The 17,305-nt window shown below is 41.4% G+C and overlaps 1 protein-coding gene across 1 annotated transcript in view; it reads right to left on the bottom strand.

The window, feature by feature from the left end:
- Positions 1 to 17,305, bottom strand: part of LOC137257813 (sodium- and chloride-dependent betaine transporter-like) — a 95,875-nt gene that overhangs the window by 35,791 nt on the left and 42,779 nt on the right. The gene's annotated exons all lie outside the window — the stretch shown is intronic.

The following is a 17,305-nucleotide window of genomic DNA, read 5'->3' as shown; positions in this document are numbered from 1 at the left end:
GAAGTTGGAAAATTGCCTGTAGTCCAGATATTATCAAATATATTAAGCAGCGTTTCCAAACATGTTTTGGGCAAATGCTTCAGGAGCTGATAATGGATACCATCAGCCCCTGTAGCTGTATCATGAGCCTGTTCAAGGGCGGTATAGAGCTCATGCAGTGAAAATAATTCATTATAATCTTCACCATTGTCCGAGTTAAAATTGATTGTTTTCTTCTCCTGTTGTTTCTGGTGCTTTTGAAATTCAGGGACATAATTGGATGAAGATGAGTGCCTGGCGAGAGTTTCACCAAGCTTATTGGCAATGCCAGCCTTATCCGTTAATAAATTATCACCATCCTTTAAATGTTGAACGGTAGATTTGGAACCTTTGCCCTTTATTCTTTGTATCATATTCCACACCTTTGAAATAGGTGTGCGTGAATTGATCTTGGAAACATATTTTCTCCAAGACTGACGTTTATTCTGCTTAAATGTGCGTCGAGCCTTGGCATTTAAAATTGTAACTTTATCTAAATTGTGAACAGTAGGGTGTCGGCGAAAATAGTCTTCTGCTTTCTTCCTACTTTTCCTGGCCTGTTTACATTCGTTATCAAACCATGGCTTACGAATGTGTGGATTTACAGAGGACTTAGGAATAGTATCATCAGCAATTTGTTTCAGTGTCTCCGAAAATGACTAGATTGCATCATGAGCGTCCATGAAAAATTCTGGTTTTAAGTTTTTAGTACAACTAGTCTGAAATAAAGGCCAATTAGCTTTAGAAAAATTCCATCTTGACGTCGACAGATCATCAGTTGGATTTATAGCAGTGATTACTGTCGGAAAATGGTCACTACCACACAGGTCACCGTGGACTGACCATGAAAATTCATTAAGTATGGTTGGATCTGTGATTGACAAATCTAGTACTGAATATGTACCCGTTGCTGGATGTAGATATGTGTTCGAACCGTCGTTAAATATGCACAAGTCATTATTAGAAACAAAATCTTCAAGAATTTTACCTTTATTGTTCGTATCGTTGCTTCCCCATAGAGGATTATGACCGTTGAGATCTCCCGTTATAACACAGGGTCCAGGCAATTGGGAATGTAAATCCCGAAGTTCTGATAGCTGAAGAGTCGAGGATGGTGGTATGTACAACGAACAGAGTGTGATCGTGACGTGTAAGGTTAGTCGGACAGCAACAGCCTGAAGTTTAGTTGTAAGAGGAACAGGGCTGTGAATGATACCCTGTCTCACCAAAATGGAAGCACCCCCGGTTGCTTTATCCCCCGGAGGTGAAAAACAGTGATACGAGTTGTACTGACGCATTTCAAACTTATCATCACGTTTAAGAAATGTTTCCTGTAGACTAAATGCTGATGGGTTTAAATCTTGAGCTAATAATTGGACTTCGTGAAAATTATTCCTAAGCCCTCTGCAATTCCACTGTACTACATTTGTAGCGTTACTCATGGCGGTTCTATTGGAGACCTCTCACGTGTACGAGAGGAGGGTGTACCGTTATTTCGGTATTGTGAACATGGCGTATCATCCATCTCCAAAGGCTCAAACAAATTGTGAACCTCTACAGGAGTATCAGCAGGAGATTTCTTTGATCTACGATTTAGACGCTTTCTTTGCGATTTTGACATTTCACCTTTTGACGTTTCAACATCTATAGCTGTTTGAACAACTTCACCTGATACATGACTAATAGTCTGAGAGGCAGACGTTGTAAAAAAGCCCTGACTGCCAGAAGTGCTATTCACATGAACAGGTTTCTTAGAAGCCATCCAGGTCAAATCCGTTTGACACGAAGTAGAGATTGTTTCTGGTCGTCGTGAGACTGCAGCAGAGTATGTCACAGTGGGAGAGGGATTATGTTGATTCTGGCTAAGGACTTTGTTTTTAGCCTCCATGAAGGACATATTTGTTTCATACTTTAATTTAAGTATCTTAGATTGCATTTGCCATTCAGGACAACATTTAGAAGAGGAAAGATGACTGCTTCCACAATTGGCACATTTAATATCATTGCTGCAGTCAGAGTCCTGATGATGTTCACTACAACGATGACAACGAGGAGTGTTTCGACAGGACTTAGACCCGTGTCCAAACTTCTGACAGGAATAGCAGCGGAGTGGAGTGGGGATATACACCTCCACTCCGATATTGAAATAGCCGGCTTTGATTGACTTTGGCAGAGTGCACGATGAAAAGGTAAACATGTAAGTGTGGCTAGGTACAATGCTACCATCCTGCTTCTTAACAGGAAAGCGTTTGACGGAAGTTACATTCTGATCCTTAAGTTCAGCCACTATTTCATCCTCGGACATGTCCGCCAGACAATGGGCTCTATCTCTAACAATGCCTCTACTTGAGTTCAGAGTTCTATGAGCTGAGACAGCAACATTGACGTTGGCAAATTGATGTTGTTGCAATAAATTTATGGATTGCTGTCGTCGCGCACACTCAACAAGAAGTGTACCTCCTCTGAGACGTGAAACGTTCTTAACCTCTCCACAAATAGATTGTATTGTCTTTGATACTAGAAATGGATTGATCTTGAGTGGTTCACCATTGGTAGATTCAATAACTATGAATCTTGGCCAAGGTTCTTGGTGTGTTGGACCTGAAACATCTTCATTGCAAGAAAGATCATCAGCCTCTAAACGTCTTTTTTTGTCGTTTCTCGTGGAACCAGAAAGGGTGATTGACATGGTGATGATAATAGATTCAGTACTCCCGCTCCCCACCCGCCACCGAGTGTCAACGAGGACAGTGTTGTACTGCAGTGGAACTCCAGCCTGCAAACACTAAGGATACAGGAGTGGTATACTCCAGTAAATACGACATGAGTAGCTACATTTGTCTACCAATTCAAATGCTAGGCTGGTTCGGCTATTAGCAAGAAATTGGAGACATATAGAACTCAGAGGTCGACATCACCAGATTGGCCCATGAGCCACCGCCTTCTGGCATAGGACTCTAGGCAAGTAGATATAGCAAAAAGGTATTACACACTAGACGTCAAAAATGACCAATGCCCAATAAATCAAACGTGCGAAAATACTTTCTATGCACAGGGCATGGCGTGACCAGCCGATTGATAGAATCGGGCCGATTCTACCACCCGTCTAGGTGAAGTAAGGGCCGAAGTGGTGTGTTGAGCAATAGGAGCAAAATGGTTCAGTCCCCTACTGCCCTCAACCACCAGGATCCCGTCCTCCACCGACACGGGACGCAACCCACGGCAAACAGGTTGCCCAATTTAGTCGCCTCTTACGACAAGCAATGGTGTGCTGTGGACACATTCTGTCCCGGGTCCACACGGGACGTGACGGGAATGCCCACGAAAGATTTCATGTTCATCAGGTTGGTGGATTGTTGGTTTTTACTACATTCAACTAACAGTGCACCCGAACGTAATCGTCTAATGTTTTTCACATCTCCAGCAATACCTTGAATACCTTTGGAGACAGCAAAGGGGATAAGCTTTAAGGGTGTCTTATCAGGAGTCTCAATCACAACGAAACGCGGCCAATACTCAATCAATGCAGACGGTCTATGGTCAGTATCATCAGGGTCAGTTTCAAGTAAACGTTTAGTTTTTTTGGGTGGAATTTCATAAGCCATGGTTAGTTTAATTTGGTTGATCATGCGAGCTCCCCACCCACCAAGGAGTATCACAAGGACAATGCTAAAGCAAGCGGGCCTCCAACCTGCAGCACCAAGGATACCCGGATGATATACTCCAGTAGACGAATTATAAGAAATTAATCTACCAGATTGGCCCTTGAGTCATCGCCTTCTGGCACAAGACTCTAGGCAAAGTTCATATGATTATAATTCACAATACTAAAATCTACAGATTACCAGTAGTGCCAAGACCAAACTTCAAAATAATTCGAAATCAGATTTCTGCAATGACACATATGTAGTCTATTCACAGGGCTTGGCATGACCAGCCGATTGGTTGAATCGGGCCCATTCAACCACCCGTCTAGGTGAAGTAAGGGCCAAAGTGGTATGTTGGGCAAATGGAACGCAGTTAAAAGCCCAACTGCCCTCAACCACCAGACTACCGTCCTCCACCGACACGGGACGCAACCCACGGCAAACAGGTTGCCCAATTTAGTCGCCTCTTACGACAAGCAATGGTGTGCTGTGGACACATTCTGTCCCGGGTCCACACGGGAGAAGAGCACTTCGCGTTACCCAGCACCCACCACGAGGAGGTGGCTCTTCATGGGTGCCTCTACCCTTTGAACCTCACTCTTGTACATGCTTGTTATTTTATAGATGTGAGTGCCGTTCAATTTCACTGTGACTTGATGTATTAAAGTATAATGCAATATATCACAACACCCGTACTTACCAAACCTTCTTTGAGCTGCCAGGTAGAGCGTGCGAGTGAGAGTCACAGCGTACAGCCTGTTAATTCACTCGTTGCCTGTGAATGCACGACCTCATGAGTTATCATTGATAACTTAATGCCTGAGGAATCTAAACGAAATGAATTGCATTCATCAGTGATGACTATCAGTGCATTTCCAGATCGCCTGAAACACAGTAACATCTGGAAAACAACCCTTGCGAATACATATCTCACAAATGTCAAAGGGAAGTCTGTACTAAATGGCATCATGACAAAATCAACGGCAGTCCATTTTATCCCAGGTGTTTTCTTTGGGTGTCTGATCAAAAGATCTTGTGGGTCAAGCATAACGTAAAACATTTTTCTGATAAGGGTAGTGATGAACAAGTAGAGAAACGAGTGGGCTGAGATGTTTGTATTTAAGCGCCACGTACTTTTGCGAAAATGGTGAAGCAGCCAGATCACGTCTTCGTGCCTGACAGCATTCTTATTCCCCTCAGATATAGTCACTGACGTCATGGCGTCAGCTGCTCTCCCATCCCAGATCATAACAGCCTCTACCTTTGGAAAAACGATTCCCTTACAGAACACATGCGAACTTTCGCGTATTCTGTCAACAGCTCGGTGAAGAGGGAACCGGGAGTCACCGGTGAAAAGACCTCGCGTCCCTTCAAGTGCTCTCTATCACAGTTGTTGTCTGTTCCATTTGAGACAACGACGTTGATGTTCTGAATAAGAATTCATTGTTTTGCATGGATGTCATAGACGCATACGCATTACCGGGTATGAAACTGGCTGTAACAGTGTGAGGAACGTGTCGAACATATTCCAAGACGATGAATACAGGTGGTTTTATTTCCTTTCTACCTTTTAAGTAGAAAGATGACTTTGAGTTAAATGGTTCGCATATCGTGCATTCAAAACTACACCTCTTTGTGTGAGTTTCTTCGGCCATTTTAACACACCGTTTCCTTCTTCAAATTAAAAAATAAAATAAAAATTTTAAATTACCAATGAAAACACGCACTTTTGATCATCAGTATATTTTATTTTGCAAATACTTGGTGTCATCACTGAAAATCATAAACGCATGCTGATGACATATATTTAGTTGGGGTCATAAATCGAGCGATATCCTTTGATTGTTGGAATGGGGTTGTATCGTCGTACTGATGTTGTATCATGTCCAAAACTATGGTCACTCAGGCAATGTCTGTGGTCCAACATACACAAAGTCCTCATAAAACGTTCACTGTTCAATCCTAAGCCAACAGTAATGGTGACATAGGTATTTGTTGTATCCTCTCCTCGTGCTGGAAACCAAACGCCGAATGCACATCATTGGAATCCTCTGCCATTCTTCATGAAGAGCCTGGGCTAACTCCTGTACATTTTGAACAGGTGGATCCCTTACTTGAACGTGATGCCCCAGATGGTATAACAAATGCTCAGTTGGATAGAGATCAGGACTTCTCGCAGACCATGGTAATCTGTAAACTGCGTTGTCCTGCAACTACGCGATAACAGCTCTGGAACGATGGGGCCTAGCATTATCTTCCATAAATACTGGCCGACTGGCGAGAGGGTGGTTATCAAAACGCGGGACAACAGCAGCTTCCAGTACTTATTGTTGGTATCCTTGCTCATTGAGTGTCCCTTGAATGGTGAAAACATTCAGCTTACAGTCATAGAGATGCACCCCCACAGCATTACAGATCCACTGCCAAAGGGTTCAGCTGCATGGATCATCCGCTGTTGATAACCCTCATTACTCCTTCTCCAAACTAGTCAGCGGCCATCAGTAACAGGAAAAAGAAAACTGCTTTCATCGGCCCAATGGCGCCTTTTCCTCCGATTCTGGTTTTGCCATTGATTACACCACACCAAACGTTGAGCCTTGTGTCTATAAGTGAGTAAGGGACGTCTGATTGGACGACGTGCATGGAGTCCAGCGGACCTGAGTCTCCTTCGGATGGTGTTGGCTGAGAGACGAACACCCACTCTTCATTGTTCTCTGAGAGTGGTCTTTCTCGGCATTCCTGATCGTGGACGTACCTTGACGTAACCAGTGGCTACATGTTTCCTTACCGGGCGACTGATGACAGAGTGATTGATATTGAATCTGGACCCAATGCTGCGCCGGGACAAATCAGCTTCATGCATACCAGTAATCTGCCACCTGGTATTTTCAGAAGCCTACGCCTTGGCATGTCCCAAAAAAAGTTCAATTCCAGTACTGTTCACTTACTGATGCGTCAATAAGAAAGCAATGAAAATGCCTCACGTAACCTTTTTATACCCCTCAGTCGCATGTAAGATGATAGCACTTTAGCATGAAAGGTATGCATTTGAGTCGACACGTGAATTTCATGCTAACTGCATGTATTTAGCTATAACTGGTTGACTTTTCTGTTTTGATCCCTTTTTGTTACAATCGACATTTATTTTTGGTGGTGCTTAATTATTCCTCATGTGTATATATTCAGTGTGAGTGTTCGATACCGTAACAGTTGTTTGTACCATATATTTAGTTAGTCATAAATGACATCAGGACAATTAAATCGGCGCAGTTTCTGCAGGAGGTTACCTTATTTACCATGTGATAATGATCCATAAACACGGGCTATGAGAGGCGATTTTTTCAAGTATTTTCCTTGTTTTTGTATAATATCAGACGTTACCTTGCTCCTGTTCACGGTCGGTTGAATGTTCATTGTTGTGTGAATTATTACATTTGAAAACATTTGTACATATATTTTCATACTGCATCAGGCTGTAAATTTCTTTAGCATCTACAGCGATCATGTCAGGAACAGAGTATGCTGAATGCAATATGCAGTGTTAACAACCCAAGACTGGTTCAGCTTCATCTTCATTCTATGAACATTTAAAATATATCACGGAATTGTTTTTGTGACACAAATGCGAAATTAGGTCATAGCTTCCAGAATTCTCCGCACCAGCATCCTGAGTGAACGAGTGAGTGAGTGACTGACTGAGTGTTTAGTTTTACGCTGCACTCGGCAATATTCCAGCTACATGACTGCGGTCTGTAAACAATCAAGTCTGGACCAAATTACAGAATTATTGCATTGTATTGCATCTCGATGACAATCGGTTATATGACAAACCCGTTATACCCGGGATATAACCCGTCAATGTAAACACATGTAAAAACGAGAGTTGTGTAGTCGACACACGCCACTGGATGTCATCCACCATTTTGAAGTTGAATGACATGACATATTTCATCATTCTTCTCTTTCCAGGAACTTCTCAAACTTCTTCACTTAACTTCTGAGGTTGGTGAATCCACTGTCCAACTTTCCGATCAATCGTGCAGATTTGTAGTAATCTTTGAGGGAACAACGTTATCCTAGAAACACAGTGGCCTGATCAGCTTCGACTTACCCGAGGTACATTGGAAAATGCCTTTCCACTGGAACCACAAAGTTACTTGCCCACGGCTATGATATCTAGGATAGAGTGCTATTACGTTATGCTGGTTCACGGTGTATCTGCTATCATCCATCTGTAGTGTGTGTACAACAATAAACCAAATCCACAGAACACACCACACCAGTACTACAGTCTCCATTGGTCGTCAGTCAGTCAGCGGATAAGGTTCAAGCTGCTCAACATCTGTTTCAACGCCATTCACGAACCTCAGTACCCACAGTATCTTCAATCTCTGCTTTCATTTCACAAGCCAAGTTACAACCTAAGAATGAAGATTTTTATGGATATCAACTTCTTTATGAGAGAACACAACGTTTCGGAGTTAATGCTTACTCCTTCATCAGGTGATTGAGAAAGGGATACAGAGGTGTATTTATATGTACAGGTAAAACAATAACAAAGTAACAAGTGGAATGAGTTGACGAAAGCTGATAGGAAGCCGATAGTTAAGATAACAATGATGGAAGCCAATGGTGATTGGATATGTTTACATAACACAGATACGGGGTAAGTACGATGTACTTTCACTTCTAAATGACATTCAAAGACAAGTTACAACCTGTGTTCTACCGATCAAAGGTAGTAATCTCTACTAGACACTCAAACAAAATTAGATGAAAGATCTTTCACAGTCACTTTCACACTATATGGAACTCATTACCTCTTTTCATTAGAAACAGCCGTCAACAAACTATGAAATCTTCCACGCTTCACTAAAATACCTCTCAAGAGCAGTCACCTCTACACAATGAAGCTGTATTTAGTTTACTTATTGAGTGCATATACCAGTTTTAAACATGACACGAATGGTCAGTTACAGTTGTTTCAAGAGTGATCATTCGCAAGATCTCGGTAATTTCCGAATGCATCGGGAAAACTTGCCACTACAAGTTTTTGTTTCTACAAACAGGCACCCATGAAGAGCCACCTCCTCGTGGTGGTTGCTGGGTAACGCGAAGTGCTCTTCTCCCGTGTGGACCCGGGACAGAATGTGTCCACAGCACACCATTGCTTGTCGTAAGAGGCGACTAAATTGGGCAACCTGTTTGCCGTGGGTTGCGTCCCGTGTCGGTGGAGGACGGTAGTCTGGTGGTTGAGGGCAGTTGGGCTTTTAACTGCGTTCCATTTGCCCAACACACCACTTCGGCCCTTACTTCACCTAGACTGGTGGTTGAATGGGCCCGATTCAACCAATCGGCTGGTCATACCAAGCCCTGTGTATAGACGACATATGTGTCATTGCAGAAATCTGATTTCGAATTATTTTGAAGTTTGGTCTTGGCACTACTGGTAATCTGTAGATTTTAGTATTGTGAATTATAATCATATGAACTTTGCCTAGAGTCTTGTGCCAGAAGGCGATGACTCAAGGGCCAATCTGGTAGATTAATTTCTTATAATTCTTCTACTGAAGTATATCATCCGGGTATCCTTGGTGCTGCAGGTTGGAGGCCCGCTTGCTTTAGCATTGTCCTTGTGATACTCCTTGGTGGGTGGGGCGCTTGGATGATCAACCAAATTAAACTAACCATGGCTTATGAAATTCCACCCAAAAAAACTAAACGTTTACTTGAAACTGACCCTGATGATACTGACCATAGACCGTCTGCATTGATTGAGTATTGGCCGCGTTTCATTGTGATTGAGACTCCTGACAAGACACCCTTAAAGCTTAACCCCTTTGCTGTCTCCAAAGGTATTCAAGGTATTGCTGGAGATGTGAAAAACATTAGACGATTACGTTCGGGTGCACTGTTAGTTGAATGTAGTAAAAACCAACAATCCACCAACCTGATGAACATGAAATCTTTCGTGGTCATTCCCGTCACGGTGCTGCCAAAACCCTGAACACAAGCAAAGGTATCGTTAGGGATCGAGACCGATTGTTGGACGATATGTCGGAACTTGATATAGGATCTGAAATGAAGGATGAAGGTGTACTCTACGTCAAGCCCTTTTCAACCCGGAGAAACAACGAAACCATCAAAACCAATACGTATCTGTTTACTTTTCCCTCTCCAAATGCACCCAAATCAGTGAAGGCAGGCTACTGTAATATTCAGGTTGATACCTACATCCCCAACCCGCTCAGGTGTTTTAAATGCCAGAAATATGGACACGGTGTATCTACCTGCACATTGTGGTGAGAAGACACACACAACAGAAGATTGTGACAGTGACTTTAAAAAATGCACCAACTGCTCAGGCGACCATTCATCTTCGTCAAAACAGTGTCCAATATGGAAAGAGCAAATGGAAATAAACAGAATAAAGTATACCCAAAACATCTCTTTTTCTGAAGCAAAAAAAAACTGGTGAAGAGATCTGACCTTACAGAAAGTTATGCTGCAGTCGCAAAACCACCATCTGAGTCCAGATCTAAAATAACAAAATCATCTACAGGCTGCCACACTACCTTGACTTGGGTCAACTGCGATTCTCCACAGCTTTTATCCCCTACTATGTCATCTCAGACTGAGGAATCACTTCCTAGTACATCAAAGTCTTCTTCTGATAACAAATCATCATCTCAGACACACTCAAAGTCTCAATCGACAGCTGATAGTCAACAAAGGGTGAAAAGTAAACCGAAGCCTAACCCTGATGCTTCAAAACAACAAAGTAGCAGAGCTCCTAAAGGGTCACAGAACAAAATTCAATTGTTCAATAAATATGGGTCTCTTGAAGACATGGACGTTTCTGAAAACGTCCATTCTAGGGCACATAGCTTGTCGTCCTCCAAAAGAGTGCGGGGTACATCCCCAGTAAATCCCCCCAAAAGATAGTGTATTCCAATAGTATTGTACTGTGGAACTGCTGAGGATTGAGGACTAAATTACATGAATTACAGCTATTAGTCCAAGATTTTGCACCTTCAGCGATATGTCTCCAGGAGACATATCTAAAACAAACAGATACATTTGACCTTCGTCATTTTAATGCATGTCATTCTTTTTCACCTCCGGGTGATAGGGCCACTGGCGGATCATCCATTCCAGTCAAACAAAACGTTATTCAAATCCCTGTTTCACTTAATACTAATATGCAGGCTGTTGCAGTGAGAATTACTTTACATGTAGCGTTTACGCTATGCTCTCTTTATATTTCTACATCTTCAACGTTTGCCGAAACAGATCTTCAAGCTCTATATGACCAACTCCCGAAGCCCTGTATTATAATGGGAGATCTAAATGGGCACAACCCACTCAGGGGGAGTGTAACTACAAACACTAAAGGGAAATTGTTGGAGGACTTTTGTTCTGACAATGATTTATGTATTTATAATGATGGTTCCAGCACATATTTACACCCTGGGTCAGGGACCTATTCTGCTCTTGATTTGTCATTGACAAATTCAGAACTACTAAATGAATTTGAATGGTCAGTCCACGATGACCTCTGTGGAAGTGACCATCATTTTCCTACTGTATTAAAAGCTGTAACTCCATCCGATGTTCCTCCATCATCAAGGCGAAATTTGTAAAAGGCTAACTGGGCTTTATATGAGACATTGTGTGCTGAAAACCTTAAACCTGAAGGTTTTATTGACGTTCCTGATGCTATTAAATGTTTTTCTGATGAACTGAATTCCATAGCTGATGTGTGTATCCCAAAGTCCTCTGCAGTTCCACACATAAGAAAACCATGGTTCAACGATGGGAGCAAACAAACTAAGAAGGCAAGGAAAAAAGCAGAACATTATTTCCGTCGCCATCCTATGGTGCATAATTTAAATAAATTTAATATTTTAAATGCTAAAGCCCGGCGTACGTTTAAACAGAACAAACGCCAATCTTGGCAAAATTATGTATCCAAAACAATCCCGGACACCCATGTCCAAGGTATGGAACATGGTCCAGAAAATTAAAGGTAAAGGTTCTAAATCTACTGTCCATCATCTTAAACATAGAGATCAATTGCTTACTGATAAATCAGATATTGCTAATAAACTGGGTGATACCCTTGCTAAACACTCTTCCTCTTTAAATTATGTACCAAAATTCCAACAATATCAAAAGCAAGAAGAAAAGAAAACTATTAATTTCAATTCTGATAATGGGGAATATTATAATGAAACGTTCTCTATTCATGAACTCCATACTGCTCTTGATCAAGCTCATGACACTGCTACTGGAGCTGATAACATACAGCTCCTGAAGCACTTACCAGAATCCTGCCTAGAAACTCTCCTAAATATTTTTGATGATATTTGGACATCGGGTAACTTTCCTCCCTCATGGCGTGACGCCATAGTAGTACCAATACCTAAACCTGGACGTGATCATACGGATCCATCCAAATATCGTCCGAACTAGCTGTGTTTGCAAGACCATGGAACACATGATAAATAATCGACTAGTTTGGTACTTGGAAACAAATAATCTTATAACTGATATACAGTGTGGTTTCCGAAAAAACAGAAGTACTGTCGATCACTTAGTGCGTTTAGAATCATTTGTTAAGAATGCACTAATTAATAAACAGCATGCTGTGTCTATCTTTTTTGATCTTGAGAAAGCATATGACACTACTTGGAAATATGGCATTTTAAGAGATTTACATGACTTCGTGTTGCGAGGTCGTTTGCCTGAATTTATTGCCAAGTTTTTAAATAACAGACAATTCCAGGTCCATGTGGGTTCTACCCTGTCTGATCATTACAATCAGGATCAGGGTGTTCCACAAGGCAGTATTTTGTCTGTCACTCTTTTTAGCATCAAGATCAACAGTTTATCTAAAGTTTTAAACGATTCAATTGATGGATCGTTGTTTGTGGATGATTTTAATATTTCTTGTCGTGGTAAAAATATGCATACCATTGAACGACAATTGCAGTTGTGTTTAAACAAGATAAATATATTGTCTTTTTAAAACGGCTTTAAATTTTCTAAATCGAAAACTAACTGCATACATTTCTGTCGTACATATAAACAACATAAAGACCCTGAAATGTCTCTAGATGGCGCGCCGATTAAAGTTGTGAAGGAAGCCAAGTTCTTGGGCCTAATCTTTGAATCACACTCACACTCACTTAAAACTAAATGCCTGAAAGCACTTGACTTATTGAAAGTGGTGTCAAATTCTAAATGGGGAGGGGATCAAGCTACCCTTCTCCATCTATATCGATCTCTCGTACGTTCTAAACTTGATTATGGCTCCATCGTCTATGGTGGAGTCTGCAAAAGCAACCTTAAACTTCTTGATTCTGTCCACCACCAAGGTTTAAGACTTTGTCTTTGGTCTTTCCGAACTTCACCTATTGACAGTCTTTACGTTGAGGCCGATGAACCATCTCTTGAGCAACGCCGTATCAAATTATCTTTACAATATATCACAAAACTTACTCCAACGAATCTAACCCTGTATTTAACTGTGTCTTCAATCCTCTTTACGAGGATTTGTATAGCAAAAGCCTTCTCTTGTTCCACCTCTTGGGCTCAGAATAAAGCCGCTTGTTGTTGCTGCTGGTACGAGGGTTGGCTGAAAAGTTCTCAGCCTGAGTGGTTTTTCCCCACCAGGCAGAAACAGGTGTTTCCCACCAATGAGGACAATCAATTAGTGAATCATAGACACAAGAACTACAAACGTACTAATAGTTTTATGTCAACTACAGCTCTTTTGGTAAACCTACCCTCTGAAATCATCAGAAATGGACAAAACTGAATACAGGGCAGTCATCAAGAACTTGCAAAAGAAAGGGATGTCCCCAACACAGATACGTGCTGACATGGTCTCCACTCTAGGGGATGATGCTCATTCATTTTCCACAGTAAAGAAGTGGGCTGCAGAATTTAAGCTTGGCAGACAAAGCCTTGATGATGACCCACGCTCAGGAAGGCCTTCAACAGCAACCACTCCAGAAAACATCACGCGAGTGCTCGATATGTTGATGGATGATCGACGATTGACTACACGACATATTGCTAGTGTAGTGGGCATCTCTCATGAGAGGGTTGAGCATATTATCACCAACGAATTAGGAATGACGAAAGTTTCTGCAAGATGGGTGCCAAAGCTCTTGACAGCAGAACAGAAACGTGTCAGGTTCCAGACGTCCCTTGACAATTTGCGTCGTTTTGAAGCAGATCCCGATGATTTTGTGGCATGATTTGTAACCATGGATGACACCTGGATACATCACTTTCAACCAGAAACAAAACTACAGTCAAAACAGTGGAAGCATCCTGATTCACCAGCTGCGAAGAAAGCCAAGTGTGTTCCTTCAGCTGGAAAAGGTGATGGCATCAGTCTTTTGGGATTCCAGGGGTATTCTGCTCATTGATTATCTTGAAAAAGGTCAAACTATCAACGGCAGATACTATGCTGATCTACTGAACCAGTTGCGAGAAGCAATCAAAGCCAAACGACGAGGGATGATCGCTAAAGGTGTCCTCTTCCACCAAGACAATGCGCCTGTTCACAAATCGGTGGTGGCCATGTCAACAATCCGCGAGTGTGGCTTTGAACTCATTGACCATCCTCCTTATTCACCTGATTTGGCTCCTTCTGACTTCCACCTGTTCCCCAAAATGAAAAAGGAACTCGCCGGTCGCCATTTTGCAAGTAATGATGACGTCATTTCCGCTGTGACTGATTTTTTAGGGTAGCTGAAGAAGATTTCTTCCTGACCGGGATTCGGGCCTTGCAGCATCGCTGGCAAAAGTGTGTGAACTTGGAAGGGGACTATGTAGAAAAATACATTACAAACGTGGACTTTGTAACTTTTTTTCACAGTGAGGCTTAGAACTTTTCAGCCAACCCTCGTATTGAGCTGGAAAATATAGCTCCTTTCCGTCTTCTTCCCTCTCCCCCTTGGCAGTTGGTTAGGCCACAGGTTGACCTAACATGAACTACTTTTAAAAAAACTGAAACGAATGAATTGCATTATAAGCAAGAATATAATCAATTGAAACATACATATAACAATTACAAATCCTTATTTACAGATGGGTCCAAGGATGGTGGCGCAGTTGCTTGTGCTACTGTCATTGGATCCAGAACAATATCTTCTAGACTACCAGACAATAGTTCTATTTTTACAGCAGAACTTAACGCCATATCAACAGCTCTTAAATATATTCAAAGAGACCCTAAACGTAAACAGTATACAATCTAGTCCGACTTTCTTTCTTGCCTTCAAACCTGTGAAGGTCCCGGGGTAGAATAGGCCTTCAGCAACCCATGCTTGCCAGAAAAGGCGACTCAGCTTGTCGTAAGAGGCGACTAACGGGATCGGGTGGTCAGACTCGCTGACTTGGTTGACGCATGTCATCGGTTCCCAATTGCGCAGATCGATGCTCATGTTGTTGATCACTGGATTGTCTGGTCCAGACTCGATTATTTACAGACCGCCACCATATAGCTGTAATATTGCTGAGTGTGGCGTAAAACTCAACTCATTCACTCACTCTTGTCTTCAGGCTATTAAAAATATTTCTTGTAAACATCCACTTTTAATTGAAATTCTTGAATTGTATAATAATCTTGCTACTGGCCAGTGCGACATCGTCTTTTGTTGGTTACCCAGCCATGTTGGAATCTCTGGTAATACTTTGGCTGACCTTGCTGCTACAGCAGTGCTCACAAAAATCTGTATCACCAGTTCTTATTCCTTACAGTGATTATAAAGCCACCATTAGATGTTACATCCGTGATCTGATGCAGAAGAAGTGGGACACCCAAGTAGGTATCAATAAATTACATGCAATAAAACCATTTGTTGGTTACACCTACTTGAGATGTCGGTCCAGATTTGAAGAGGTCATTATACGACGATGTCGTATTGGCCACACTAGGTATACGCATGAATATCTCTTAAAATGTGAGGATCCTCCGTTCTGCATCCCTTGTGATGAAATGATCACGGTCAAGCATGTCTTGGTTGACTGTGTTGAATATTCCATCACAAGGGACAATTATTTTGAATCAAGAACTATGAAGGACCTTTTTAGTAACGTAAGTTCTCATTTAATTATTGCATTTTAAAAAGAATTGAATTTATTGACTGACATGTAAATAGATAAGTATTTGATGATTGGAAGTGAATTAGCAGCTAAGATTGTTAGTGGCTGTATCCTCGGAGGGGGTTGAAGTACCGTAAAATTATTGTCCTCTTGAGAGGGTACGTAAGTCCCAAAACGATTTAAGTCAAATTGAATCTTCCACTTTTTAATCGTAGAATATGTGTCATTTTAATTTGTGGCTAATTTTGCATACAGTCGCCAACAGCTGAGGGGATTGTGTAAATCCAGCCAGGGACCATGCAGGTAGCAGAGGTACTGTAAGTCCCCATGGTCCCTGGTGTGGTGATCTACCCTCTGTTGTTGGCGATCCATGGCCTGTTTTTTTTATTGTATTGTCCAAATAGTCATACTATATTTTTTTTAAGTTTCCACGCTAGTTTTAATACTAACTGTGATAGTCTACTGGTTTTACTGTCCTTCGTAGACAGGGTCTTCATAATATGCATATATACTGTATTCTTTTTTGTCATGTTTGTTCTCGTCACGATATGGCTGCAATATTGCCGATGTGACGTTAAATATTAACTCACTCACTCATTCTACAAACACATCATGGCGATTGATCCCTGCACTCTCTATTGCCAGTTTCTGATTTTCAGTAAACATGAAATACCGAATGTTTCCTTCGCACGTTGACGAACCAACTCCATGGGACCCACCATATTGGAGTTAAGTCTATTTAACGCTTGTTCTGATTTGATAGTAACAAGGGAGATAATTCGTGTTGCGATTTTTTTGCCGCAAGGGGATTTCTCGTTGTCCGGGAAATATGGCCGTATTAGGACAGAAGTTACGTAGGAAGATATGACAGGAGTAACCTCTGTGGGAAGAGAATGCATTGTTGCATATATTAGGCAATTTCTTTGAGGTGAAGGTCGGTTGAACAGGAGTAATGAGGATCTTATCATTCCGATTACACTTTCAGTATTGTTCACATGTACTTTTCATGAAACTAACTTTAGTATCTACATTAGCCTTGTTCAACATCATATTATACGTGCATATTGGGTATGCGTTTTTATTCTTTGAACTGATTGTTTGAATAGCATTTACATAAGAAACTGACACATTTAGTGTAGTATGCCACATTCTACGCCTTTACACAAGTGTTAGAAGACTGCACGTAGCCATTACTGCAACGTGTGCTTTAGTTCCTGTGATGTACAATATTCAATACGTTGGGACTAACATTTCAGTTCCATGTGAACAGGCCAATGAACAGTGAATTATTTTAACCTTATAAGTTAAACTGATAATATTAATGAAAATGATTTATACATTTTATGTAATGTATGGACAGACACATTTAAAGGAATTGTATTGATCATTGAAATAATTTGTGTCGTTTTATAGACAAAACAATTATGAATATCGATTGACTAGGAGCGAGTGTGTCAAAAACGTTTTCAACGTTTTCGATAATATATACAATCTGTTCAAATTTAATTATAAACACA

This window comes from Haliotis asinina, chromosome 12 (genome assembly GCF_037392515.1).
Source record: "Haliotis asinina isolate JCU_RB_2024 chromosome 12, JCU_Hal_asi_v2, whole genome shotgun sequence".
In the NCBI taxonomy this organism is placed as follows: domain Eukaryota; kingdom Metazoa; phylum Mollusca; class Gastropoda; order Lepetellida; family Haliotidae; genus Haliotis; species Haliotis asinina.
This window is presented reverse-complemented; position numbering and strand designations above follow the sequence as displayed.